We start from the raw sequence: 27,458 nt of genomic DNA, 5'->3' as shown, positions 1-27,458 counted from the left end.
TGTGTTCACTGCACCCCAAAAAGATTTTGTTCACTGCACCCCAAAAAGATTGTGTTCACTGCAGCCCAAAAAGATTGTGTTCACTGCAGCCCAAAAAGATTGTGTTCACTGCAGCCCAAAAAGATTGTGTTCACTGCAGCCCAAAAAGATTGTGTTCACTGCAGCTCACACACAGAAAAATGGATGTGGATCACTGACACCTGCCTATCTCCAATCCCACACCACACAGCAATATCGATTGTAGTTTGTAGAACACAGTTTCCCTAAAATTCAGCAGACTCTGTCCCTAACAGGATTGAGAAGAGATCGTAGATCAGGATTGAGTGCAGATTCACCCCACCCCCCACACAGCAATATCGATTGTAGTTTGTAGAAGACACTGACCCTATAATTCAGCAGACTCTATCCCTAAAATGCCTACAACTCGCCCTGCCTAAACACTCCGACCTGTCCCTCAATTCTATCCGGACACAAATGGTTTTTTCCTGCCTATCTTTCCCTAATCAGCAGCCAGCACATTGATGTGTGCTCTGTCCCTTAGCTAAGCAGCAGAATGAAGCTGCTGCGGCGGCTGCCTCGAACTTATAAAGACTTGGTCACATGCTTCAGACGGCCAATCACAGCTACTAAGACATTTGCAGGCATGGCTGGGATGGCTTAAGGCACACCAGTTAAACGATTGTTGATTGGCTGTTGAAAGCCCGCCATGAAAAGAGCGCCAAAGCATGCAAAACCCGGAAATAAAACGACCGAACACGGATTTTTACCCGAACATACAGTAAAGTGTCCGTGTCCGTGTTCGGGTAAAAAAAATCCAATTATTCGGTACGAACACGAATAATACAGTCCGTGTTCGCTCAACACTATTAGTCAGTGTTCCTGGTCTTGCTAGTCAGTGTTCTTGGTCCACTACTGCTGTAAGGACAGCATCCTGACAGCACCCCAAAAAGCCCTTCTAAGGGCTGGTATTTGTGTAATTTTTTTTTTTTAATATATATATATATATATATATATCTAGTGTCCCCAAAAGCCCTTTTAAGGGCTGGTAATTGAGTTTTTTCTTTTTATATATATATATATATATATATATATATATATATATATCTAGTGTCCCCAAAAGCCCTTTTTAGGGCTGGTAATTGAGTATTTTTTTAATATATATATATATATATATATCTATTGTACACTGCAGTTGCCTGCCCGCTGTGTGTGAGAGACCACAGACCCACCACAGACTGTACTGTGTGCACACCACACTCATTTCGGGTGGCACAGTACCTTGCATTTTAAAAAATATTTTTTTTTCCTCTGTCATAATTGCAGTGAGTGCTGTGTCAGGTCCACAGAGTGCACTGTACCCACTGCAGTGCACTGCCCACCACTGATATATATACAGTGGCACAGCATCTTGTTGCAAATTGAAAAAAAAAAATATTTTTTATTATTGCAGTTGCCTGGGCTGCCAGTGACTGTCAGGTCCACAGAGTGTACTGTGCCCACTGCAGTGCCACTGCCCACCCACCACTGATATATACGGTGGCAGGCATGACTTTTTTTGGATTTGTGTCTGGGGGGGGGGTCTAAAAAGCGTACCTGTGAAGTTTCAGCTCTGTAGCATGTCCAGAACCAGAAAAAAAAGATCATATAGGTTTAAAAGGGGTTCCCACCATCCCTGCTCTACTGAAAAATGATCTTTTTTTCTGGTTCTGGACATGCTACAGAGCTGAAACTTCACAGGTACACTTTTTAGACCCCCTAGACACTAAATCACACAAAAAAGTTCTTAAAAATTGTAATTTTTGATAGAGAGACAATTATTGGAAAACTTAGAAAAAAAAAAGAAAACTTAAAAAAAAAAAAAATTTCTTTGGATTTATTGTCTGGGGGGGGGGGGTCTAAAAAGTGTACCTGTGAAGTTTCAGCTCTGTAGCATGTCCAGAACCAGAAAAAAAAATAGAATTAGGGTTAGGGCTAGGGTTAGGGTTAGGGCTAGGGTTAGGGTCAGGGCTAAGGTTAGGGTTATTTTTAGTGCTTAGGGTTAGAGGGTTAGAGTTAGAGGGGTAGGGGTAGGGCTACTAACTCTAACCCTAAGTATCTCACCGTAACCCTCACCCTAGCCCCTAACACTAAACCTAACCCTAACCCTCTAACCATAACCCTAACCCTCTAACCTTAACCCTAACCCTCTAAGCCTAGCCATAAAAATAACCCCAACCCTAAACCTAACCCAAGCCCTAGCCCTAACCCTAGCCCTAAGCCTAACCCTAGCCCTAACCCTAATTCGTATTTTTTTCTGGTTCCGGACATGCTACAGAGCTGAAACTTCACAGGTACACTTTTTAGGCCCCCAGATGCTAAATCCAAAGAAATTTTTTATTTTTATTTTTTTTTAATTTTTCCAATAATTGGCTCTCTAACAAAAAATTACAATTTTTAAGAACTTTTTTTTGTGTGATTCAGTGTCCATGGGTCTAAAAAGTGTACCTGTGAAGTTTCAGCTCTGTAGCATGTCCAGAACCAGAAAAAAAATTAGAATTAGGGTTAGGGCTAGGGTTAGGGCTAGGGTTAGGGTTATTTTTAGTGCTTAGGGTTAGACAGTTAGGGTTAGAGGCGTAGGGGTAGGGTTACTAACTCTAACCCTAAGTATCTCACCGTAACCCTAACCCTAGCCCCTAACACTAAACCTAACCCTAACCCTTAAAGCCCAGTTCCTGTCCCATTTTGGTGGGTTCTGGTCTGTTTGCGGTTGTTTGCGGTGCGTTAAACGGGGAGTTTGGTCTGTCACTGTGAAGCGGGCATAACCCTTACACTACCTGATCGATACAACATCATACCTGATGCGTCAACTACGTAATTTTCCATGGGAGTTTTGCCATGGATCCCCCTCCGGCATGCCACAGTCCAGGTGTTTGTCCCCTTGAAACAACTTTTCCATTACTATTGTGGCCAGAAAGAGTCCCTGTGGGTTTTAAAATTCGCCTGCCTATTAAAGTCTATGGCGGTTCGCAATGTTCGCCGGTTCGCGAACATTCGCCGATGTTCGCGTTCGCCGTTCGCGAACGGCGAATTTTATGTTCGCGACATCACTAATGATAAACAGAATCCACCTGTGTGTAATCAAGTCTCCGTATAAATGCACCTGCACTGTGATAGTCTCAGAGGTCCGTTTAAAGCGCAGAGAGCATCATGAAGAACAAGGAACACACCAGGCAGGTCCGAGATACTGTTGTGGAGAAGTTTAAAGCCAGATTTGGATACAAAAAGATTTCCCAAGCTTTAAACATCCCAAGGAGCACTGTGCAAGCGATAATATTGAAATGGAAGGAGTATTAGACCACTGCAAATCTACGAAGACCTGGCCGTCCCTCTAAACTTTCAGCTCATACAAGGAGAAGACTGATCAGAGATGCAGCCAAGAGGCCCATGATCACTCTGGATGAACTGCAGAGATCTACAGCTGAGGTGGGAGACTCTGTCCATAGCACAACAATCAGTCGTATACTGCACAAATCTGGCCTTTATGGAAGAGTGGCAAGAAGAAAGCAATTTCTTAAAGATATCCATAAAAAGTGTAGTTTAAAGTTTGCCACAAGCCACCTGGTAGACACACCAAATATGTGGAAGAAGGTGCTCTGGTCAGATGAAACCAAAATCGAACTTTTTGGCAACAATGCAAAACGTTATGTTTGGCATAAAAGCAACACAGCTCATCACCCTGAACACACCATCCCCACTGTCAAACATGGTGGTGGCAGCATCATGGTTTGGGCCTGCTTTTCTTCAGCAGGGACAGGGAAGATGGTTAAAATTGATGGGAAGATGGATGGAGCCAAATACAGGACCATTCTGGAAGAAAACCTAATGGAGTCTGCAAAAGACCTGAGACTGGGACGGAGATTTGTCTTCCAAAAAGACAATGATCCAAAACATAAAGCAAAATCTACAAAGGAATGGTTCACAAATAAACATATCCAGGTGTTAGAATGACCAAGTCAAAGTCCAGACCTGAATCCAATCGAGAATCTGTGGAAAGAACTGAAAACTGCTGTTCACAAACGCTCTCCATCCAACCTCACTGAGCTCGAGCTGTTTTGCAAGGAGGAATGGGCAAAAATTTCAGTCTCTCGATGTGCAAAACTGATAGAGACATAGCCCAAGCGACTTACAGCTGTAATCGCAGCAAAAGGTGGCGCTACAAAGTATTAACTTATGGGGGCTGAATAATTTTGCACGCCCAATTTTTCAGTTTTTTATTTGTTAAAAAAGTTTGAAATATCCAATAAATTTTGTTCCACTTCATGATTGTGTCCCACTTGTTGTTGATTCTTCAAAAAAAATTACAGTTTTATATCTTTATGTTTGAAGCCTGAAATGTGGCAAAAGGTCACAAAGTTCAAGGGGGGCGAATACTTTCGCAAGGCACTGTATATATAAATACATACATACGTGTGTATATATATATATATATATATATATATATATATATATATATATATATGTAGATATACATGTTCAGGGTTTGCTCCCCCAATTTTTTGCTTGTTTATTATGTATTCGGTCTGACCAGACTTCTGTGGTTGAGCACCCCACCCCCCACACCCACCTGTACTCTATCAGTGTCCACTATCAAGTAGATATAGGAGGAGTCCCTTGTAGTGCATTAGCACATCTCTCCCAGCAAGGAGTGTTGTCTCCAAGGGTTAGAGAGGCTGGATTCACCCCTTTTTTATGGATAGTGTAGGACCCACTGATAATGGGGTACTTTGACGCAGTGGTGGGCTTGAGCACGATATGGCCATATGGTGGAACTAAATCCCCATTTTTATTTATGGATTGTCTCCATATTTGATAGTCATTTCTTTTGCATGTGTGCGCTATTCTTTTTTAATATACATGTCGCTTGGTTCATAGCTGCACCGGCTTTAGATATACATGTTCAGGGTTTGCTCCCCCAATTTTTTGCTTGTTTATTATATATATATATATATATATATATATATATATATATATATATGTATACATACATACTTTAACTTATTTATAGTTTTTTATTATATTATAATTTATGATTTTGCGTTTCAAACTTTATCATACCCGAGATGTTATAAAGAAGAACGCACAGAAAAAAAAATCATATGTGAATAGTTGGTTTGGGCTGCTCATTCTTAAGAATTACATGCAAAATAATGGTACCGCTTTCAGCACCTAAAATCCGAAAGAATCATACCGCCAGGGAGGTTAAGAGCACTAAATGTCACTTTTGTCTACTGCTTCTTTCCTCTGCTATTTGCATGAATCACTTCTGACAAGTTTTCCTGACACCAAGAGAAATATGGTGACAAGAGAGGGGACCTCCAGCAGATTGGCAGCCTCAGCTATTTTCCTGTGTGTTTTGTAGAGGGGGTGTGTCCCTTCCCTCCAATCAGCTGTCAGGGCTCACCTCACTGATCTCTGCAGAGTGTGACTTCAGCTATCTACCCCTTTTTTCTGAACTCTCAGACAAGCTTTCAAATTCAGAAGTTTAAACAGATGTAGAGAAGAGAAGATTGCATATAGACAGGTACAACTTATGTAGGATGGGTTGTTTTATCTCTGTGTATCACCTGAGGCCAGTCACTTCACTGGGTATATGTAAGGGTTTACAACCACTTTAATTTGCAGGGATTTTATCTTACTTCCTGCTTTGGCTTTAAAAAAGGAAGTGAAGGGAATTCTTCCCAATGGGACACAGATGGGCAAAAAAATCTGACAGGAGTTAAAACTCTCTCTTTCTCTATTAAAAATGAAAAAAAAGTTTTGCCTATAGTTCTACTTTATTTGCCCATGTTTCAACTACGGCACTACAAAAGTTAGAGGAAAGGTTAGATTAGTGCTTGATGATGTCTGAGCATTGCCCAGTTAAAGCAAGGCAATACACTTTCCAAATAGAAGCATCCAAAAACATCCTAAATATTAAACCAGACATTCTTCTACATTTTCTGGTATAACTTTTTATTTTTTATTATAAAGTATGCCAAAACAAGCAAACGTTGACATGGGTATGAAAAAATTCAAGTAGAAAAAACTACTGCTTCTACATTTCATAATTGCCTTGCGGGTATAATCACATTCCATCCTGCTTTGGCTCACCACCACCCAGCCCGCTATCTCCTCCTGATTTGTGCTGTGACAGTCTGTGGATTCCCCCTCACCTCCTCCACTGTGGTCCAAGACATCCATGTAAGTTTAAGCTAATGCTTAATAAATAAACATTAAGAATTCATGGTCCAGTGCCTTGGTCACTTGTTTGTATAACTAAAATAATATCTTTGGATGAACATAATATTTGAAAAAAAAAAGGCATCCAAACATAAAAAAATTTAAAAAAGAATATAAAATAAGGAAGTCTCTTGACTTCAGCTTTTGAAAGCTAAACAAATCGTTAGTTAGCATCTGGTCTGGATTTGTGGAAATAAATGGGTCGTACTCAAGTATTAGTTTCATTATCCTAAAAAATGTATTTCTCATAAAATTTTGGAAGTGTGATATTAAAATAGGTTTCCTTTTATTTTTATGAATTATGCAGGATGTTCAATGGTTTGGCCTAGGGATGAGCACAACATTTAAATTTGGTCCCACTGGCCATGAGTTAATTCACAAAAAGTTTAGAATTTCCTACCCCAATATAACACTGGAAAGCTAAGAGGAAGAAATCCGATGCTCTGCTCCAGACACCATGCCTGGATACTCTCTAACCACTGGGCGCAGGCACTCCAGTGGTTCACTGTCCACATTGCAAGAATTTTATGTAAAAGAAAAGAAGAAAGCCATAGCAGCAGATTTATTTGTACATTTGGTCACTGAGAGATCTACTTGCGTCTCCAAGTTTCGGCAGTCAGCCCCTCTACGTCGCTAGCCTGTGAGGGTCTAGGGAGCGAGCGCGCGCCGCTGGAGGCACGCTCCTGCTCGCTCACAGACCCCCCCCCTCCGTGCGAGTGACTGGCGGACCCGATGTCCGCCGGTCACTCACGATCGTCGGTTACAGCGGGAGAAAGGCAGGCGGCTAATGTAAACACAGCCGCCTGTCATTCTCCCCTGTGTAACAGCACAGATCATACGGTCCTGCTATGTAGGACCGTAGATCTGTGCTGTTACACACACAGCCACATCCAATCACAGTAAGAATCACGCCCCTAGGGACACACTTAACCCCTCCCTCTCAAATAAAGTTAACCCCTTCCCTGTCAGTGTCCTTTTTACAGTAACAGTGCATATGTATAGCACTGATTACTATAGTAAAGTCACTGGTAACCCCAAAAGTGTCAAAAATGTCAGTCAAGGGTCCGATCTGTCCGCCGCAATGTTGCAGTCCTGCAAAAAAAAAAAATCACAGATCGCCGCCATTACTCGTTAAAAAAAAAGAATAAAAATGACAAAAATCTTTCCCTTAGTTAGTAAACGCAATAACTTTTGCGCAAACCAATCAAAATACGCTTTTTGTGATTTTTTTACCAAACATATGTAGCAGAAAACTAATTGGCCTAAAATGTTAAAAAAATTTGATTTTTACATTTTTTTGGGGGAATTTCATATAAAAAAATGTGAAAAATATTGTTATTTTTGCAAAATTGTCGCTCTTTTTTTGTTTATAACGCATGATCAAAAAATCGCGCAGGTGATCAAATCGAAAGCTCTGTTTGTGGGAAAAAAAGGACGTCAATTTCATTTGGGTACAGCATCGCACGACCGCGCAATTGTCCGTTAAAGTCACGCAGTGCCGAATCGCAAAATAGGCCCTGGTCAGGAAGGGGGTAAAATCTTCCGGGGCTTAAGTGGTTAAGCTCTTCATTGACTGAAATGCATTCGAGGAAAAGCAGGTGGATCTGAAAAATTATTTTGCTATAGATTTTGGAAGAGCGTCTCTCTTTAATTATTTTATACTACATGTTTGCAATGGAATGCTAAAGTAAGGATCAGCAATTTAGAGCCTTTTTAGTGGGTGGTTATGCATACATTCATTATCATTCAGGAAGTTTTACCAACTGGCTTGAGCTAGTAGGCCACCTGAGCTGGCTGCACTAGTTTGCAATCTGAATGGTTGCTATTAATTTCAGCAAAAAGGCTTTTCACTTTGCAAGGGATTTTTCTCTTTAAAAGTTTAATTTTCCCTTATCTTAGTGAAGCTCTGCTTACTTCCATCATCCAATCATGCGTGAGTAAGTGCCGATTCACACTTATGCGCTTGCGCTTGCAATGCGAATTTGCAGTGCGAGTTTACCTTATGTTTTTCAATAGTACCAGCGCGATTGTAATGAAAATTTGATTGCGTTGGTTATGTTAATTAAGCTCAGGAGGGGTGGAGCTGAGGGGAAAATCAAACAAAAAATAAGAATTCGCACATAAGAATTCGCACATATCTGAACTGATAATGCGAGTCCAGACCGATTTACATTGATGTCTATGGAGACTAAATTCGCAACGCAACGCTGTAAACTCGCACAAGACCCTTTTTATCATCGCATCACATTTGCATCTGGATCGCAACGCATAGATGTGAACGACCATCACGAATTCAATGTATTTTGTAAATGCATGCGATTGGAGACTATTTAGAACGCATCGCATTCGCAGTACAAGCGCATAAGTGTGAACCGGCACTAAAAATACTGTTTTTTTTTTTTTTTTTTTCTATTTGCATGCGATTGGGTATTCTTTCCAATAAGAATTTTCACCATATTCACTAAGGTATGGAATAATTCCCTTGCAAAGTAAAGTCTATTTTCCTTTAGTAAATCTGTTTCTCAATTCTTGCTGCTCTTTACAATAACTAAGCCTGCCTATTTCTAGGCACTTTGGTGTTGAATTAGCCTATTAGTGTGCAGTTAGTGAATGTCAGACATCAGCCTTTGGGTGGGAGATAGAAAATCAGAGCGTCGGGCTGTGCACTGGACCTTTGAGTCTCAGCTTCCTTTTACCTGTTTATTTGTGTTGTCTGTGCTCTCATGCAATGATACAGCATGTGCAGCACTTCATGCAGATGTCAGGGGATTTTGCTGGCTCAAAAAGAAATCTATATTTTGGTTTTAAAGAAATTCATAAGGAAAAACATTTAAGCATGTTAAACTCATAATGGAATTCAGCTGGAAATTTCATTTAACCTTTCAGGTCGAGGTTCAGCAAAAGACCACTTCCCAGTAGAATGCTTAATGTTACTGTGTACTTATGAATAGATATATTTTCTCTGTATTTCCAAAGACCATGCACTTACAGGTATGTGGAATGATCTTGTGAAAATAAAATGAAATCACTTTAGATTAAATGCAGAGGCTCTTTCGGCAGATGTATGAGAAGTGGAGGACAGACATGTATCTGTTGCTTGTGGCAACGGTTTTGATTTTAAACTAATATTTTGCTAACACAAGTTGACATCTGCCACTGGTTGCAATGGCAACATATGCTTTTCTTCTTTTACTACTTCTACTACTCTATTTTGTAAAGTATTTTCTTTTCAATTGGTTTTTGTTGAAATATAAGCAGAAACAGGAATTGATGACATTACACTTCAACAGTAATGTTTACAAAATGGCTCATATTGTACATCAAGTGGTATGAATATCCAAGCCTTGCATTTACATTAATTGACATCACAAATATAGGTAACATTGAACTGTAGTCTATAAGGTGGAGAGTTCAGAGGGAATCATACACACTATACCTAGATTTGGTAACAGTACATTGCAAGGTGGTGGAGAGTCATTAGTAAGAGATACTGGTAAATCATCAAAGATGGTAAAAATGAATGCACGTTTGGATAGATAATAGCAATAAAGTAAAAGATAAAATAAAATAAATATCAACAGAAAAAAAAACTAAACAAGCACTGACACCGTCATATCTAAAGCTATTTGTCTTAAGGGTTCAGCTCTTCTCCTGATAGTTGGTTAGATATGGCCTGCTGATGGAAAGGTTTGGACCCAACTGCTCCATCTATATTCAAAGGAGGTTAGTGTCTGGAAGATACATGCAAAGAATCTTTCATACTGATAGGCCTTATTAACTCGGTTTATAACATCTGTGACATTAGAGGCTTTAATCCTTTTTCAGTGAGAATTTATTGTGAGGTGGGTTGCTAATAAGACATGTGCTACAACTGTGCGGAATTGCAGTGGGATCTTATCTATGGTCAGATAGAAAAGTGCTAGACTTGGGGAGGGAGATAAGAGGACACCTGTCACTTTAGAGATGAAAGAAAAGACAGTTCTTCAGAAGCTCTTCAGGTTTTTACACTCACACATTACATGTAGTAGGTTCCCCACTCCAGAGAGGAGAAGAGTCTTTAAAGATTTTGGACATCCTAAAGGAGGTTAAGTACCTTCTATGCAATGTTTTAAGGTAGTTGTCCCAATGGTTGGAAAATTGAGGTGATTTATATATTACTGACACAGCTTGTGTCCATTTCGCGAGGGAGAAGCTTTCACCTAGTTCTTTTTACAATTCCTCCATATGGGAGGTTTTGGTGGTGTTCTTCCTGTGTTGTAGGTAAAAATAGCATCTAGATATTCCTCCTTTTTTGTATGGTCTGGTGGAGAACATTTGCCAGACCTCTTTATTGAGATATACAGTCAGGTCCATAAATATTGGGACATCGACACAATTCTAATCTTTTTGGCTCTATACACCCCCATGGATTTGAAATGAAACTAACAAGATGTGCATTAACTGCAGACTTTCAGCTTTAATTTGAGGGTATTGACATCCAAATCAGGTAGACGGTGTAGGAATTACAACAGTTTGTATATGTGCCTCACATTTTTTAAGGGACCAAAAGTAATGGGACAGATTAACAATCATAAATCAAACTTTCACTTTTTAATATTTGGTTGCAAATCCTTTGCAGTCAATTACAGCCTGAAGTCTGGAACGTGTAGACATCACCAGACGCTGGGTTTCATCCCTGGTGATGCTCTGCCAGGTCTCTACTGCAACTGCCTTCAGTTCCTGATTGTTCTTGGGGCATTTTCCCTTCAGTTTTGTCTTCAGCAAGTGAAATGCATGCTCAATCGGATTCAGGTCAGGTGATTGACTTGGCCATTGCTTAACTTTCCACTTCTTTCCCTTAAAAAAACTCTATGGTTGCTTTCGCAGTATGCTTCGGGTCATTGTCCATCTGCACTGTGAAGCGCCATCCAAGAGTTCTGAAGCATTTGGCTGAATATGAGCAGATAATATTGCCCGAAACACTTCAGAGTTCATCCTGCTGCTTTTGTCAGCAGTCACATCATCAATAAATACAAGAGAACCAGTTCCATTGGCAGCCGTACATGCCCACGCCATGACACTACCACCACCATGCTTCACTGATGAGGTGGTATGCTTTGGATCATGAGCAGTTCCTTTCCTTCTGTTACGGAACCATGAACCAGACGTACAACAACAGATAAGTGAAAATAAGAAAGCTTTATTGAAAAACAAGCTATAAAGCAAAAGTCCAAACGGATGGCAAAACCGATGCAGAGTCTTTGCGAAGCCAGGGGCAGGAACCAGCAGGGTAGTCAGACGAAGCCAGGATCAGGAACCAGCAGGGTAGTCAGACGAAGCCAGGATCAGGAACCAGCAGGGTAGTCAGACGAAGCCAGGAACAGGAACCAGAAGTAGCAGCAGTCTTGGTAGCATGTGAACACAGGAGGACCAAGCAGGGAACTGAAGCCACAGACCTCCTATATATATGAGCTAGGTATCCAGCTCCTCCCAGTGGGAAGGAGGAGCCGCAGGGTGGGAGGCTACAAGAAACCCAGAAACCAAGATGGCCGCCAGCACATGTCAAACGAAGGAGAACAGCAAGAAGGTAAGACCATGACAGTACCTCCCCCTCAAGGGCCCCTCCTCCGCGGAGTAAAGAACGGTTTCTGAGGGAAGCGTGCGTGGAAGGCTCGGAGCAAGGCAGGAGCATGGACATCTGCGGAGGGAACCCAGGAACGCTCCTCTGGACCATAACCACGCCAATGAACCAAAAACTGCACCCGACCGCGGACCAGGCGTGAGTCCAGGATATTGCTCACCTCATACTCCTCACGATTGCCCACTCGGACCGGACGAGGCCGAGGAACCGAGGAAGTGAAACGATTACACACCAGAGGCTTCAACAGGGAGACATGAAACACGTTGGAGATCCGCATGCCAGGAGGAAGCGCAAGGGCATAGGCTACCAGGTTTACCCTGCAAAGCACTCGGAAGGGACCAACAAAGCGAGGCGCCAGCTTGGGAGTGGGCACTCGAAGGTTGAGGTTGCGGGTGGACAACCATACACGGTCTCCGGCCTGGTAGGAAGGAGCAGGCGCTCGTCTGCGATCAGCCTGGAGTCTCTGGCGCTGCGCAGAGACCTCAAGGGACTTCTGGATCTGTACCCAAGAAGCACGTAGGACGGAAAGGTGATCCTCCACAGCCGGAATATCCTGGGGAGAGAATACCTCCGGTAACACGGCAGGTTGGAACCCATAGTTGGCCATGAAGGGAGACGTCCCAGAGGAAGAGTTCACCGCCGTGTTCCTGGCAAACTCAGCCCAAGGCAGGAGGTCAACCCAATTGTCTTGGTGATCGGAGACATAGCAACGAAGGAATTGCTCCAAGGCCTGATTGGAACATTCTGCGGCCCCATTGGACTGAGGGTGGTAGGCCGAGGAGAAGGAGAGATGAATCCCCAACTGGGAGCAAAAGGCGCGCCAGAACCTGGACACAAACTGACTCCCCCGATCCGACACAATCTCCTTGGGCAAACCGTGCAACCGGAAGACCTCCCTGGCAAAAATCGTGGCCAACTCCTGTGCAGAGGGTAACTTCTTGAGAGGAACACAGTGACACATTTTGGAAAACCGATCCACAATCATGAGAATGACCGTATGGCCTCGGGATGCAGGGAGGTCCACAATGAAATTCATCCCCAGGTGTGACCATGGGCGCTCCCCGGTGGCTAAGGGCTGCAGAAGGCCCAACGGAAGGTGCCGAGGGGACTTACTCTGGGCACAAACGGAGCATGCCGCTACATATGCGGCGATGTCGGAACGTAGGGAAGGCCACCAGAACAGACGTGAAACAGCCCAGGACAGCTGATTCTTTCCAGGATGCCCCGCGGTCTTGGAGTTATGGTAGGTTCGCAACAACCGAGTGCGCAACTCCTCAGGCACAAAACATCTGCCGTTGGGTCTCCCAGAGGGAGCACCAGATTGAGCCGCCAAAATCTGCTCACCCAGGGGAGAGGTCAGGCTGGTGCGAATGGCAGCCAGGATCTGATTCGGAGGTATGACCGAAGTCGGAATCGACTCCTCCCTGGACAGGTCGGAGTACTGCCGTGATAAGGCATCAGCCCTGATGTTCTTGGAACCGGGTAGGTAGGAGACCACGTAATTAAAACGTGACAAGAACAGAGCCCATCTGGCCTGACGTGGTGTCAATCTCTTGGCCTCAGAGAGGTAGGTCAGATTCTTGTGGTCCGTCAGGATGAGGACCGGAACCACCGAACCCTCGAGCAAGTGCCTCCATTCTTTAAGAGCCTGCACGATGGCCAATAACTCCCTGTCACCAATCTGGTAGTTGCACTCCGCGGAAGACAGTTTCCGGGAGTAAAACCCACAAGGAAGCAGAGGACCCTCTGGTGTTCTACGCTGAGACAGAAGGGCGCCTACTCCCGTCTCAGACGCGTCCACCTCGAGGACAAAGGGCAACCCAGGGTTGGGATGCGACAGAATCGGAGCCGACACAAAGGCGGACTTTAGAGCCTCAAAAGCTCGGATGGCCTCGGGCGGCCAGACCTGGGAATTACTGCCCTTCCTGGTCAGATCCGTGAGAGGCTTGGCTAGCATGGAAAAGTCCCTGATGAACTTCCGATAATAATTGGCGAAGCCCAAAAAGCGCTGCAGGGAGCGAAGACCACTGGGCTGGGGCCACTGTAAGACAGCCGAAACCTTCTCAGGGTCCATGGAGAACCCCTCAGCGGAAATGATGTAACCTAAGAAGGTTACCTGGGATCGGTGAAATTCGCATTTCTCAAGCTTACCGAACAGCTTGTTCTCTCGTAACCGTTGCAACACTCGTTTGACATCCAGAATGTGGGTCTCCATGGACTCAGAATATACCAAGATGTCATCCAGGTAGACCACCACACACTGCTGCAACAGGTCACGGAAAACATCGTTGATGAATTCCTGAAAGACTGCGGGCGCATTGCACAGCCCAAAGGGCATAACCAAGGATTCATAATGACCGGTCCTGGTGTTAAACGCGGTCTTCCACTCATCGCCCGCCTTGATCCTTACGAGGTTATATTCCGCCCTCAGGTCGAGTTTGGTAAAGACCGTGGCCCCTTTAAGGCGATCGAACAGCTCGGAAATCAAGGGTATCGGGTAAGCGTTCTTGATCGTGATGCGATTGAGACCCCTGTAATCGATGCAAGGCCTCAACTCACCGCCCTTCTTCTTCACAAAGAAAAATCCAGCCCCTGCTGGGGACGAGGATTTTCGAATGTGTCCACGTGAAAGTGCCTCCCTCACGTACTCCTCCATGGCCTCATTCTCCGCTACCGACAGTGGATAGACTTTGCCACGAGGAGGAACGGCACCAGATTGTAACTCGATGGCACAATCGTATGGGCGGTGCGGAGGTAGGGCAACCGCGCGCACCTTATCGAATACATCCCGGTACTCCTCGTATTCAGGGGGCAACAGAGAGTCCGAGGAAGTACACAGCAACTTGACAGGCCCATGGATGCAACTAGCCCCACACTGCGGTGACCACGAGAGGATCTCGGCCGATCTCCAATCGAAAATCGGATTATGCTTCTGGAGCCAGGGGTACCCCAAGACCACCGAGTAGTGTGGAGACGAAATAACCTGGAAGCAGACCGACTCTCTGTGGACGGCACCAATGGCTAACCCCACTGGAAGGGTCTCATGAGTCACGTGTGGCGGCAGAAGGGGTCTGCCGTCTATCGCCTCAAGAGCCAGAGGAGAACCTCGAGCCTGCAGAGGAATGGAATTGGCGGCAGCGAACACACTATCAATGAACAAACCACCTGCACCAGAGTCCACCAACGCCTGGGTCGTCACCGAGCCCCCGACCCAGGAAAGGACAACAGTGATCAGTGGTTTGTCAACACGGGAAACCGGGGACGAGGAGACTCCACCCAAGATCTGCCCCCGACAGGATCTCAGGTGCGAGCGTTTCCCTGGACGGTTCGGACATGCCAACCGAAAATGCCCACCGAGACCACAGTACATGCATCGGCCCTCGCGTCTCCGGAGTACCCTCTCCCCCTCGGACAGGCGAGCAAACCCCAGCTGCATGGGTTCACCCCCAGACAAGTCATCCCCAGGAGGCGTGGGAGGAGAGGGAGGCACGGGTGGGACAACAAAGGTAGGCGCCAATCTGTTAGGAGGCCTCCGCAGACTCTCCTTAAAGGAAGGTCTCTCCCTGAGTCTGGTGTCAATCAAAATCAGGAAAGAAATAAGAGACTCGAGCTCCACTGGTAGGTCCTTAGCTGCAACCTCATCCTTCAAGGCATCCGAGAGACCATGAGAGAAAGCAGCGACCAGAGCCTCATTATTCCAGCCCACCTCTGCTGCCAGGGTACGAAACTCAATGGCGTATTCAGCTACGGATCGTGAACCCTGTCTGATGGACATAAGGAGCTTCGCAGCAGAGGCAGCACGAGCCGGCACATCGAATACCTTCCGAAGAGAAGCAACAAAACCGGAAAACTCGGCAACCACCGGATTGTTGTTCTCCCATAAAGGGCTGGCCCAGGCCAAGGCCTTGTCCGAGAGCAGCGAGATTAAGAAGCCCACCTTTGATCTCTCAGTAGGAAAGGCATGTGGCAGCAACTCTAAATAAATGCCCACCTGGTTAAGGAAACCTCGGCACTGAGTTGGCTCTCCCCCAAAGCGCTGTGGAAGGGGGGCAGAACCGGACATACCCCGAAACACCGCAGGCGCAACAACAGGTGTCGGGGTAGACTCTGGCGCAATAACCGGAGCGGCAGTAGGAGCGGACCCAGGAGCGACAACCGACCCATCGGCAACGGGAGCGAAATGAACCGTGCGTTCAAGCAGGGTTTGCAACGCCACGGCGAACTGACCCAACAGGTGATCCTGCTGATCAAGTCTGGCAACCAGCGTGGGTAGTGAGGATGGCCCTGCACCGTCAGAATTCGTGGCCTGTGGTACCGTGCGTTCAAGCAGGGTTTGCAACGCCACGGCGAACCGACCCAACAGGTGATCCTGCTGATCAAGTCTGGCAACCAGCGTGGGTAGCGAGGATGGCCCTGTACCGTCAGAATTCAGGGCTTGGTCCTAATGTTACGGAACCATGAACCAGACGTACAACAACAGATAAGTGAAAATAAGAAAGCTTTATTGAAAAACAAGCTATAAAGCAAAAGTCCAAACGGATGGCGAAACCGATGCAGAGTCTTTGCGAAGCCAGGGGCAGGAACCAGCAGGGTAGTCAGACGAAGCCAGGATCAGGAACCAGCAGGGTAGTCAGACGAAGCCAGGATCAGGAACCAGCAGGGTAGTCAGACGAAGCCAGGAACAGGAACCAGAAGTAGCAGCAGTCTTGGTAGCATGTGAACACAGGAGGACCAAGCAGGGAACTGAAGCCACAGACCTCCTATATATATGAGCTAGGTATCCAGCTCCTCCCAGTGGGAAGGAGGAGCCGCAGGGTGGGAGGCTACAAGAAACCCAGAAACCAAGATGGCCGCCAGCACATGTCAAACGAAGGAGAACAGCAAGAAGGTAAGACCATGACACCTTCTCCATACGCTTCTCTTCCCATCACTCTGGTACAAGTTGATCTTGGTCTCATCTGTCTATAGGATGTTGTTCCAGAACTGTGAAGGCTTTTTTAGATGTTGTTTGGCAAACTCTAATCTGGCTTTCCTGTTTTTGAGGCTCACCAATGGTTTACATCTTGTGGTGAACCCTCTGTATTCACTCTGGTGAAGTCTTCTCTTGATTGTTGACTTTGACACACATACACCTACCTCCTGGAGAGTGTTCTTGATCTGGCCAACTGTTGTGAAGGGTGTTTTCTTCACCAGGGAAAGAATTCTTCGGTCATCCACCACAGTTGTTTTCCGTGGTCTTCCAGGTCTTTTTGTGTTGCTGAGCTCACCGGTGCGTTCTTTCTTTTTAAGGATGTTCCAAACAGTTGATTTGGCCACACCTAATGTTTTTGCTATCTCTCTGATGGGTTTGTTTTGTTTTTTCAGCCTAATGATGGCTTGCTTCACTGATAGTGACAGCTCTTTGGATCTCATATTGAGAGTTGACAGCAACAGATTCCAAATGCAAATAGCACACTTGAAATGAACTCTGGACCTTTTATCTGCTCCTTGTAAATGGGAAAATGAGGGAATAACACACACACCTGGCCATGGAACAGCTGAGCAGCCAATTGTCCCATTACTTTTGGTCCCTTAAAAAGTGGGAGGCACATATACAAACTGTTGTAATTCCTACACCTTTCACCTGATTTGAATGTAAATACCCTCAAATTAAAGCTGAAAGTCTGCAGTTAAAGCACATCTTGTTTGTTTCATTTTAAATCCATTGTGGTGGTGTATAGCTCCAAAAAGATTAGAATTGTGCCAATGTCCCAATATTTATGGACCTGACTGTAGTTCATGAAGGGGGTGTTTGCCCAGCAGGTGCTTAATTTGCAGGGATTGGAATGTTTTATTGCCTAAATCTACAGGTAAGAGTTCCTTGACTATTGTTAAACCTCTATGTGTCTAAAATGCCATTTGAAAAGATGGGATAAGATAGTCAAATACTGAGAGAGGTGTATCCACAGGTGTTCGTTTTATTGTCTGTGAGAACTTTTGGATCAAGTGATCCCAGTCCAGATAATTAGGGATGCGTGGATAGATGGTATCTTAGGGTAGAATAAAGGTAGGCCTAAGAGTTTAGCCAGCAATGGTGAAGGAAGATCTCTGTTGTTGAGAAGGTGTTTTTCTAGCGTAACCCAGAGACGGTCCAGTTGTGTATTAAACCATGCATGTAATTGGTCTAAGATTACCGCATTGTGGTAAGTCCTTATTTTCCTGGAAATCCTACTCCCCCTTATTTCTATGTGTGAACAAAGATCAAAATGGGATTTTAGTTTTTTTTTCCTTCCCAAATAAAACGTTATAGGATTTGGTCACTTTTCCCAAAAAAAAAACCCCAAAAAACTGTTAGGCAGTCGTATAGGTGTGGTGTGGTCTAAAATAGAACAGAATTTTAGGAGGTGTTAATTAGGGATGATCGAACGGTTCGGGTCGACCATCGGTTCGACCCGAACATTGACTGTTCGAGGTTTGGCCGAATTTAGAACTTTTTGCTGAAATGGTTCGGAATTTGGCAACCAGAACCGACCAAAATGCAATGGGCCAGGAAATGGGCTTTAAAAGCCTGTGATTGGACCAGATCCATTAGCAAAAGCCAATTGAGGGGGCAGGAGAATGCTAGGAATGTGATTGGAGTGACTAGGGGGTCCCTAGGCCAATCATTAGTGAATACGCCCCCCAGTATATAAGATAGCCCCCGACAAATTCCTAGCATTGTAATACAGGGACATGGAAGAGAGTGGAAGCAGTTCTGTTAATTTTACTTTAAAAGTGTCATTTAGCATTTATTAATGTGAGGAAAGGGATATCTAGTGTAGTTAGGGTGCTATTTTCCACTTTAGTTAGATGCAAAAATTTAGTTTCTGTAGGGAAAGTGTTAAGTGCCAGGGTGACCGTAATGCAGTGTAGGGTGAACTGACACTGACTGCTATGGCAGGGTGACCAAACCCTTCCATATCAGGGTGACCGCTATAGAGACAACATTGTTTCTCTTAGGTCACATTCAGTGCACTAATATGGCTTCTCGCCGGTCAGCCTGCTTTTTGGCTGCAGGCGTTTATAGGGATTTTTTGAGGACAATTTTGGAGTCAGGCATGACATCTAAACTTGTGTATTGGGGTATATATACACACACATGCTTTTTCTGCGTCAAGGGTTAGAAATACTGTAAGCTTCAGAAGTTTGAACATGCGGCGAGTACCGTCCAGTGCTTGCCTTCCTTTCACAAAGCCTACCTGGTCAGCATTAATAAGACAAGGTGTAATGTTAGCTATCCTATTAGCCAGTAGCCTAGTGTAGATTTTCAGGTCCATATTTAGGAGGGATATTGGACAGAAATTCTGAGGACAATCCGGCGTCTTCCCTGGTTTTGGCAAAGTAACAATAGTAACAATAGTGGTATGCAACATTTCTTGTGGAAAGGCGGCCAAAGATGCAGTATGGTTAAACAGTCTGGCCAGATGGGGTACTAGAACATCATTATATGTTTTATAATATTCTGCAGTAAACCCATCTGCTCCAGGAGATTTATTATTAGTTAGTTTCTTAATAACCCTGTGGATTTCATCCTCCGTAATGGGAAAGTTAATTTCTGTCAGGGCATCCTCAGTAAGGATGGGAAGGGAGACTGAGGAAAGAAAGTTATTGATGAGAGATTCAGTGGGTTGAAATGTTTGAGGATCATCTTTAGGGTTATACAAGCTTTTGTAATACTTTCGAAAGGCATTAGCTATATTGTGAGGATGGTATACTTTTTATTGGGTCTTGGGATCCATTATATGAGATAATTTGGTTTTAGCTAGTCTGTGTTTCAGGTAAAGCGCTAGGAATTTACCTGCCTTATTACCCTGGGAATAATGCAAGGTTTTAAGCTTCCTTAAAGATCTCTCATAGTCAGTAATGAGGAGTTCCCTGAGGGAGTTTCTACAGTCCTGTAGTTTATCCATATTGGATGCAGACAAAGATTTTTTATATTGTGATTCGAGCGATTTAATAGTATTCAGGAGTTTAGTTAATGTTTGCATCTTTAGCCGCTTTTCTCTGGCCACCAATTGTAACAGGATACCCCTGCAGATAGATTTATAAGCACACCAGACAGTGACAATATTGACATCAGAAGTAGAGTTAAAGCGGAAGAATTCTTCCAGTTGTTTCTTCAGGGAGTCTCGAGATGATTGTTTCTTGAAAAGCGACACATTGTTACACCACATAAATTGAGGCAGTAGAATTGAGTTCTTCTAAGACAATAGAAATTGGTGCTGTATTTTGGCTTGAGAGGCTTTTACCAGAGTTGGGAGGTTGGAAAGGAATAGATCAATTCGAGTTTATATCTTATGTGGAGCTGAATAGTAAGTATAGTTCCTCTCTCTGGAATTTAAACATTGCCACATTGTCATGCAGATCTGCAGAGTGGAGGAAAGGTTGAAGAGTAGAGCGGGATGTTGAAGGTTTGGCTGTGGAGTCCAATGTAGCATCAACCACTGTGTTAAAGTCTCCACATATTAATAGCAGGCCCTTGCAAGTTTTCTGAGTGTTTTTTAGTAGAACTCGGAGGAAATGAATTGGTTTCTTATTTGGGGCATAAAGGTTAACTAGAGTATAGGTGGTGTTGTTTATATCGCAGACCAGGACAATGAACCTTCCCCATGGATCCAGAATACTGTCATGGAGGAAAACTGAGTTATTGATTGTGATCATAGTTCCTTGTTTTTTAACTTCTGAATTAGCAGTGAAGATGTGTGGATATGATTTATGGGAGAATTTAAGAGGTTTTTTTGCCAAGAAATGTGTTTCTTGAACAAATATATTGTCCCCTTTAAGATTTTTGGCTTCCTGCCACAAAGCTTTACTCTTGAAGGGAATATTAAGCCTGTGTGCATTTAGGGAGATGCTCTTTAGACCCATCATGTATGGTTGAGTAAATGCTGTGTATAGGAGTAGTGTATTCCTTGTAAAAAAAAAGTAGATGAAAATACCTGACGGTAGGTAGCTCTCAGGCTGCAATCGCTGATGTAAGTCGAGGGAGTCTCTTCTATAATGTAGTGAAGAAGCTTTTCCTTGTAGATTTGGCAGTGTCATTGAAAAACTAAGAACATTAAAACAGAAAAAGTAAAACCAACAAAAAAGAAAGGAATGAGATATTTCTCTGTGTATGGGTAATACCGTTAAAACTTGTGGGCGAAATGCTCTATATAGCAGCACTGAAAAGATGGTAATGATGTGCACCTGATTAATGCAATTAAAGCCCTTAAACACAGTGCTTTGGTGGGAGCTGTCCATCTGGTGGTATTAGGCCCCATTGTTTGGCTAGGCGAATACCCTCTGATACTGAGGAAATGGCGTAGGTACATCTCTCCCATGTAACCAGGAGTCTGGCTGGGAACCCCCAGTGAAATGTTATTTTATTGTTGTGGAATAATTTGGTCAGTAAGGATAGTTGCTTGCGAGCTTGCATGGTGTGCGGGATAGATCTGCATAGATTGTGTGTGATTCCCTGGTACGGGTCTGGTAGTGGGGAGTTTTTCCTGGCATATTGTATCAAAGCATCTTTAACGTGGTAAAAATGAACAATCGCTAGAAGGTGGGCTTGGTCCACTAAAATTTTTCTCTCTGGTATTTCTGGAACTGCTATTTCTAATCTTTATGGACAGCATGCTAACAGGAATGGTACCAGCCGATTGGCGAAAAGTCCATGTGGTACCAATATTCAAAAAAGGACATATGTATAGTCCTGGTAACTACAGGCCCTGTCAGCCTAACATCAATAGTATGTAAACTATTTGAGGGGATGATAAGGGACTATATCCAAGGATTTGCTGATGAAAACAGTATCATTAGTAATAATCAGCATGGGTTTACAAAAGGTCATTCTTGCCAAACTAACCTGTTAACCTATGAGGAAGTGAGATTCCACCTGGAAAAGGTAGGCCTCTGGATGTGCTGTATCTAGATTTTGCAAAAGCATTTGATGCAGTCCCCCGCAAACGCTTAATCTATACACTGAGGTCTTTAGACATGGACAATAGGGTTTTCTCTTTGATAGAAAACTGGTTACAGGGGCGCGTCCAAAGGGTGGTGTTAAATAACATGTGCTCAGAATGGTCTAGAGTGGTAAGTGGGGTACCCCAAGGCTCTGTCCAAGGACCAATTCTGTTTAATTTGTTTATAAATGATACAGAGGGTGGGATAAGGAGCTCAATCTCAGTGTTTACTGACTACACAAAAATAGGTAGGGCAATAACATCACAGCGGGATGTAGAAACCTTAGACAACTAGATGGCAAAAAGAGGTTTAACGTTGAAAAATGTAAAATAATGCACTTGGGGGTAAAAATATAAATGCAGGTTACTTACTAGGGGAGAAGCTGTGGGGGATTCCAGGATGGAGAAGGATCTGGGGGTCCTAGTAGATGACAGACTTAGTAATAGCATGCAATGTAAAGCTGCAGCAAGCAAAGCCAGCAGAATATTAGCATGCATTAAAAAAAGGGATTTACTCCAGAGATGAAATGATAATTCTACCACTTTAATAAACTCTGATCCGGCCACATCTGGAGTATTCTATTCAGTTTTGGTCAGTAATCCTCAGAAAGGATGAACTGGAGCTAGAGAGAGTCCAGAGAAGGGCAACAAAATTAATAGGGGGGCTGGAGGACCTCAAATATGAGGAAAGACTACAAGCGCTCAGGGCCGTCTTTTCCACTGGGCATACCCGGCGGTTGCCCGGGGGCCCCACTTGCCAAGGGGCCCCACATGGATCGATGGATTGGTGGCATGTTGTCCCACTCCCTGGTGGTCTAGGGCCCCCCCGTTCCGTTGTCCGGTGTCCGCCAGTCCGCCCGGGCCCCCCCCTTATTGCTTCCTTCCCTCGAGTCCGGCGGCAGCCGTGGGTGGCTCGAATCTGCACTGCACACACTGGTTGCTAAGGCCAGCCCGATTAGCATCTAGCAACCAGTGACGTGAGCAGCAGAGCAGACCCAGTATGCACAGCGCCGCCGCTGCCGCAGCGGAGGACTCGGAGGAGGATCCTCCTGGCTCCTCCTCGTCGGCTCTCCTCCTCACTCCTCTCCTCCGGCTCCGTCCGTCTCGAGTCGCTGTCGACCCTAGAAGAAGACTGGCTCCGCCTCCGCCTCCACCCACCTCCTCCCATGCCATGTGCAGTGCAGCCGTGTAAGGTAAGGTAAGGCTGCCACAGCCTGCCAGTTTTTTTAACTCTCTCTCATTCTCAAATCTCATGGCATGATGTCATGTGATGATGATGGCAATGTAGTATGATGGGATCTAATCGATGTGACAGTGACAGAGTCAGACAACTACTACCTGTCCTGGCTGGAGGATATACTACCTACTATATATTGGTCCCTGGCCTATATGTATATAGTAAGGTATATATTATCCTCCAGGTAAGTAGTTGTACTCTCTTGTAGTATAGTGTTCCCTGTAATGTGTATATAGTCTATATACATATTACAGGGAACACTATATACTACAAGAGAGTACAACTACTACCTGGAGGATATATACCTTACTATATACATATTACAGGGACCAATATATACTACAAGACAAGAGACAACTACCTGGAGTATATTATATACCTTACTAACTATATACATATTACATGGAACACTATATACTACAAGAGACTCTTGTAGTATATATTGGTCCCTGTAAAATGTATATAGTAAGGTATATCCTCCAGGTAGTTGTACTCTCTTGTAGTATATAGTGTTCCCTGTAATGTGTATATAGTCTATATACATATTACAGGGAACACTATATACTACAAGAGAGTACAACTACAACCTGGAGTATATACCTTACTATATGAATATTACAGGGACCAATATATACTACAAGACAAGAGACAACTACCTGGAGTATATACCTTACTATATACATATTACAGGGAATCCTATATACTACAAGAGACTCTTGTAGTATATAGTGTTCCCTGTAATATGTATATAGTAAGGTATATACTCCAGGTAGTTGTCTCTTGTAGTATATATTGGTCCCTGTAATGTGTATAGTAAGGTATATACTCCAGGTAGTTGTACTCTCTTGTAGTATATATTGGTCTCTGTAATATGTATATAGTAAGGTATATACTCCAGGTAGTAGTTGTACTCTCTTGTAGTATATAGTGTTCCCTGTAATGTGTATATAGTCTATATACACATTACAGTCGCCCTCTTCCTCCAGGCACCCCTCCCATTGGTCGCCGGCTATCGCTGCTCCACAGGGGGCCCCAGTGCACTGCATTGCCCAGGGGCCTATAAGGCTCTTAAGATGGCACTGCAAGCGCTAAATGTATACTCCCTGGAGAAGAGACGCTTGAGAGGAAATATGATAGCGATATAACAATATTTCATAGGTAATCCCTGTGTAGGTAGGATACTACTCCGTCAGTCTCAGGTAGTGTAAGAGGACACCAGGGCACACAATGAGATTGGAAGAGAAGTGATTTAACCTTATGCTGTGTAGGGGGTTTTTACTGTCAGGGCAGTAAGGATGTGGAACTCTTGCACAACCAGTGGTGTCAACAGGAAGTATTGATAGTTTCAAAAGACTGTTGGATGTGCATCTTACCAAACACAATACGCAGGGATATCCTGAATATATACTGAAGGAAAATTTGCATTCATCAGCCCGGAAGCTGCGAATGGGACGTACTTAAACATTCCAACATGACAATGATCCTAAATACAAGGCCAAGTCAAGCTGTCATTGGCTACAGCAGAATAAGGTGAAGGTTCTGGAGTGGCCATCTCAGTCTCCTGACCTCAATATCATTGAGCCACTCTGGGGAGATCTCAAATGTGCAGTTCATGCAAGACAGCCCAAGAATTTACAGGAACTGGAGGCTTTTTTGCCAGGAAGAATGGGCAGCTTTACCACCTCAGAAGATAAAAAGCCTCACCCACAAATACCACAAAAGACTTCAAGCTGTTATTGATATTAAAGGTGGCAATACACAGTCATTTGGGTAGTTTCTGTTGTCATTATGATTACAAAAGAGTAAACACAGTTGATTGATAATAAATGGCTTCAGCCAAACACTAACCATGAGCAAAACAAAGGTTTTGTGTTATCATTCATATTCTCTGAAAAATGGCCAAGAAATTATAAATTCTGCCAGGGTGTGTAAACTTATGAGCACAACTGTAAAGAGCTGCCTGCTCTCAGTTTTTAACAAATTAGGTTTAGATCAACTTTAAAGCGGAGTTCCTGCCTCGGGGGTCAATTTGAGCTAAAAATACCCCCGGGACAGTCAGGGCTAGTACAACATTCCATTATGGATAGCCTCTGAACTGTCCCGGGTCGCACTTACCTGTAAGAAGAAATACTTACCTTGAAAATTTCTTCTCCAGCGCTGCCATCTTAGGTGTGGGCAGCTGAAGACGCAGCGTCCCTCTTCGTGCCCTCATGGTGTCCTCTTCCGTGCCCTCTTCGTGATGCCGGAGTCCCACAATGCACTGCAACCGGCATGCCCAGAAGCTGTTTAGCAGTGAATACCGTGCCTGCACCGGAAGTGACGAGCGGGGCCAGTGCAGGCGCATTGATTCCTGGGAGCGATGACGTTCAGCTCCCAGGAATCATCGCAAACTGGAAGTGACAGCGTGGGCCGCGGCCGCAGAGGGAGGAAGTGGAAGGAAGGTGAGTATATTTTCTTCTATAATAAGGTCAGTGACCAAAAAAAAAATCACCATTATCCATTTCTTTTTCAGGTTCCCCTTAGCAAGCGGATGGCCCAAAATCGATTTTAGCGATTTTGAGGCCGGAACTCCACTTTAAGGTTATATTGAGTGTATTCTTTTCCATAAGATGCCAATCAAAATTTAAATACTGCATTCATCAACTGTCTAAAAGGCTTCACAAACTGATGTCAGTAAACCGTACTGTCTGTGTGCACGACACAAAGTTCTTTTTTTATCATTTCAAACTGAAATGTATAAGAGCCCATACCAGCAAATATATGTGATCTTAACTGAAAGCTGATTGGTTACTTAAAGGTACACATTGCTCTTTGCTTACAGAATAAAAGCCAGTGTTAAATACATATAACAGAACTGAAATAATATTTTCCCCATTACCAGCATTGAGGTAGTTAATGTCATGATGACCCAGACCACATTGTGCTTTGCAGCTGTCAAGTGCATGGAGCTCCTTTGTGAGCGGAGGGCTGATGGTAGAATCCTCTTTTGTTGCCCTGATTGAGATTAAGTACATGTATAAGAAGATCAAAGGGCCTTCTATCAGGGCAGTCCTCCTAACTGGCACGGTCTAATGAGAGGAAAGTGTTCTGAATAGCAATGCCCCAACTCAGAAACAATAGACTACAGAAAGGACTTCACTAGCCTCTTTTCGCATCAGGTCTGATGTGGCTTACAACAAGCTAAAGTGTATTAGGAACCAATCACAATGTCTCCTTCTAATAGATGTTATTCGTTATTGGTGAATAATGCAATTGGCGTTTGTTTTTTTCAATAGGTAAGAAAAACTTTGTTTAAGGCACTGAGCCTACATAACATCATTGCCTGGGGCTATTTAGCACAGCAGCTGGAAGTGCTGTACAAAGAGTAGACACTGCTTCTTGGTCCTCACTTCATTAGTGGCTTGGAGAAGCATGCAAAGAATACAGAAACAATTATACTTGGAATCACATCTTCCATGCTAAAGCATTTGTTACCCTTCTTTTTATGTCTTTACTAGGGTGGGGCGAGGACGCCATTGTGTTGGATGGTTTACCTGTAATGCCGAGGATTTTACATGCGCATTTACTCCTTCCCTTTGAAATGTAAACTTTCGTTTTTTTTAATAAATAGTTTGTGGCATACTACACTATTAGTTCTCCCTTTATACTATGCATGAGTATATACTATTGGAGACCTATATTATGCATGAGATATACCTATTAGAGACCTATACTATGCATGGGATATACCTATTGGAGACCTATACTATGCATGAGATATACCTATTAGAGACCTATATTAGGCATGAGATATACCTATTGGAGACCTATACTATGCATGGGATATACCTATTGGAGACCTATACTATGCATGAGATATACCTATTAGAGACCTATATTAGGCATGAGATATACCTATTGGAGACCTATACTATGCATGAGATATACCTATTGGAGAGCTATACTATGCATGAGATATACCTATTAGAGACCTATACTATGCATGGGATATACCTATTGGAGACCTATACTATGCATGAGATATACCTATTGGAGACCTATATTAGGCATGAGATATACCTATTGGAGACCTATACTATGCATGAGATATACTTATTGGAGACCTATGCTATGCATGGGATATACCTATTGGAGACCTATATTAGGCATGAGATATACCTATTGGAGACCTATACTATGCATGAGATATACCTATTGGAGAAATATATTAGGCATAAGGTATACCTATTGGAGACCTATACTATGCATGAGATACACCTACTTGAGACCTATACTATGCATGGGATATACCTATTGGAGACCTATACTATGCATGAGATATACCTATTGGAGACCTATACTATGCATGAGATATACCTGTTGGAGACCTATACTATGCATT

This window comes from Pelophylax lessonae (genome assembly GCF_965119305.1).
Source record: "Pelophylax lessonae genome assembly, chromosome: 7".
Taxonomy (NCBI): domain Eukaryota; kingdom Metazoa; phylum Chordata; class Amphibia; order Anura; family Ranidae; genus Pelophylax; species Pelophylax lessonae.
Note: the sequence above shows the minus strand (reverse complement) of the source record.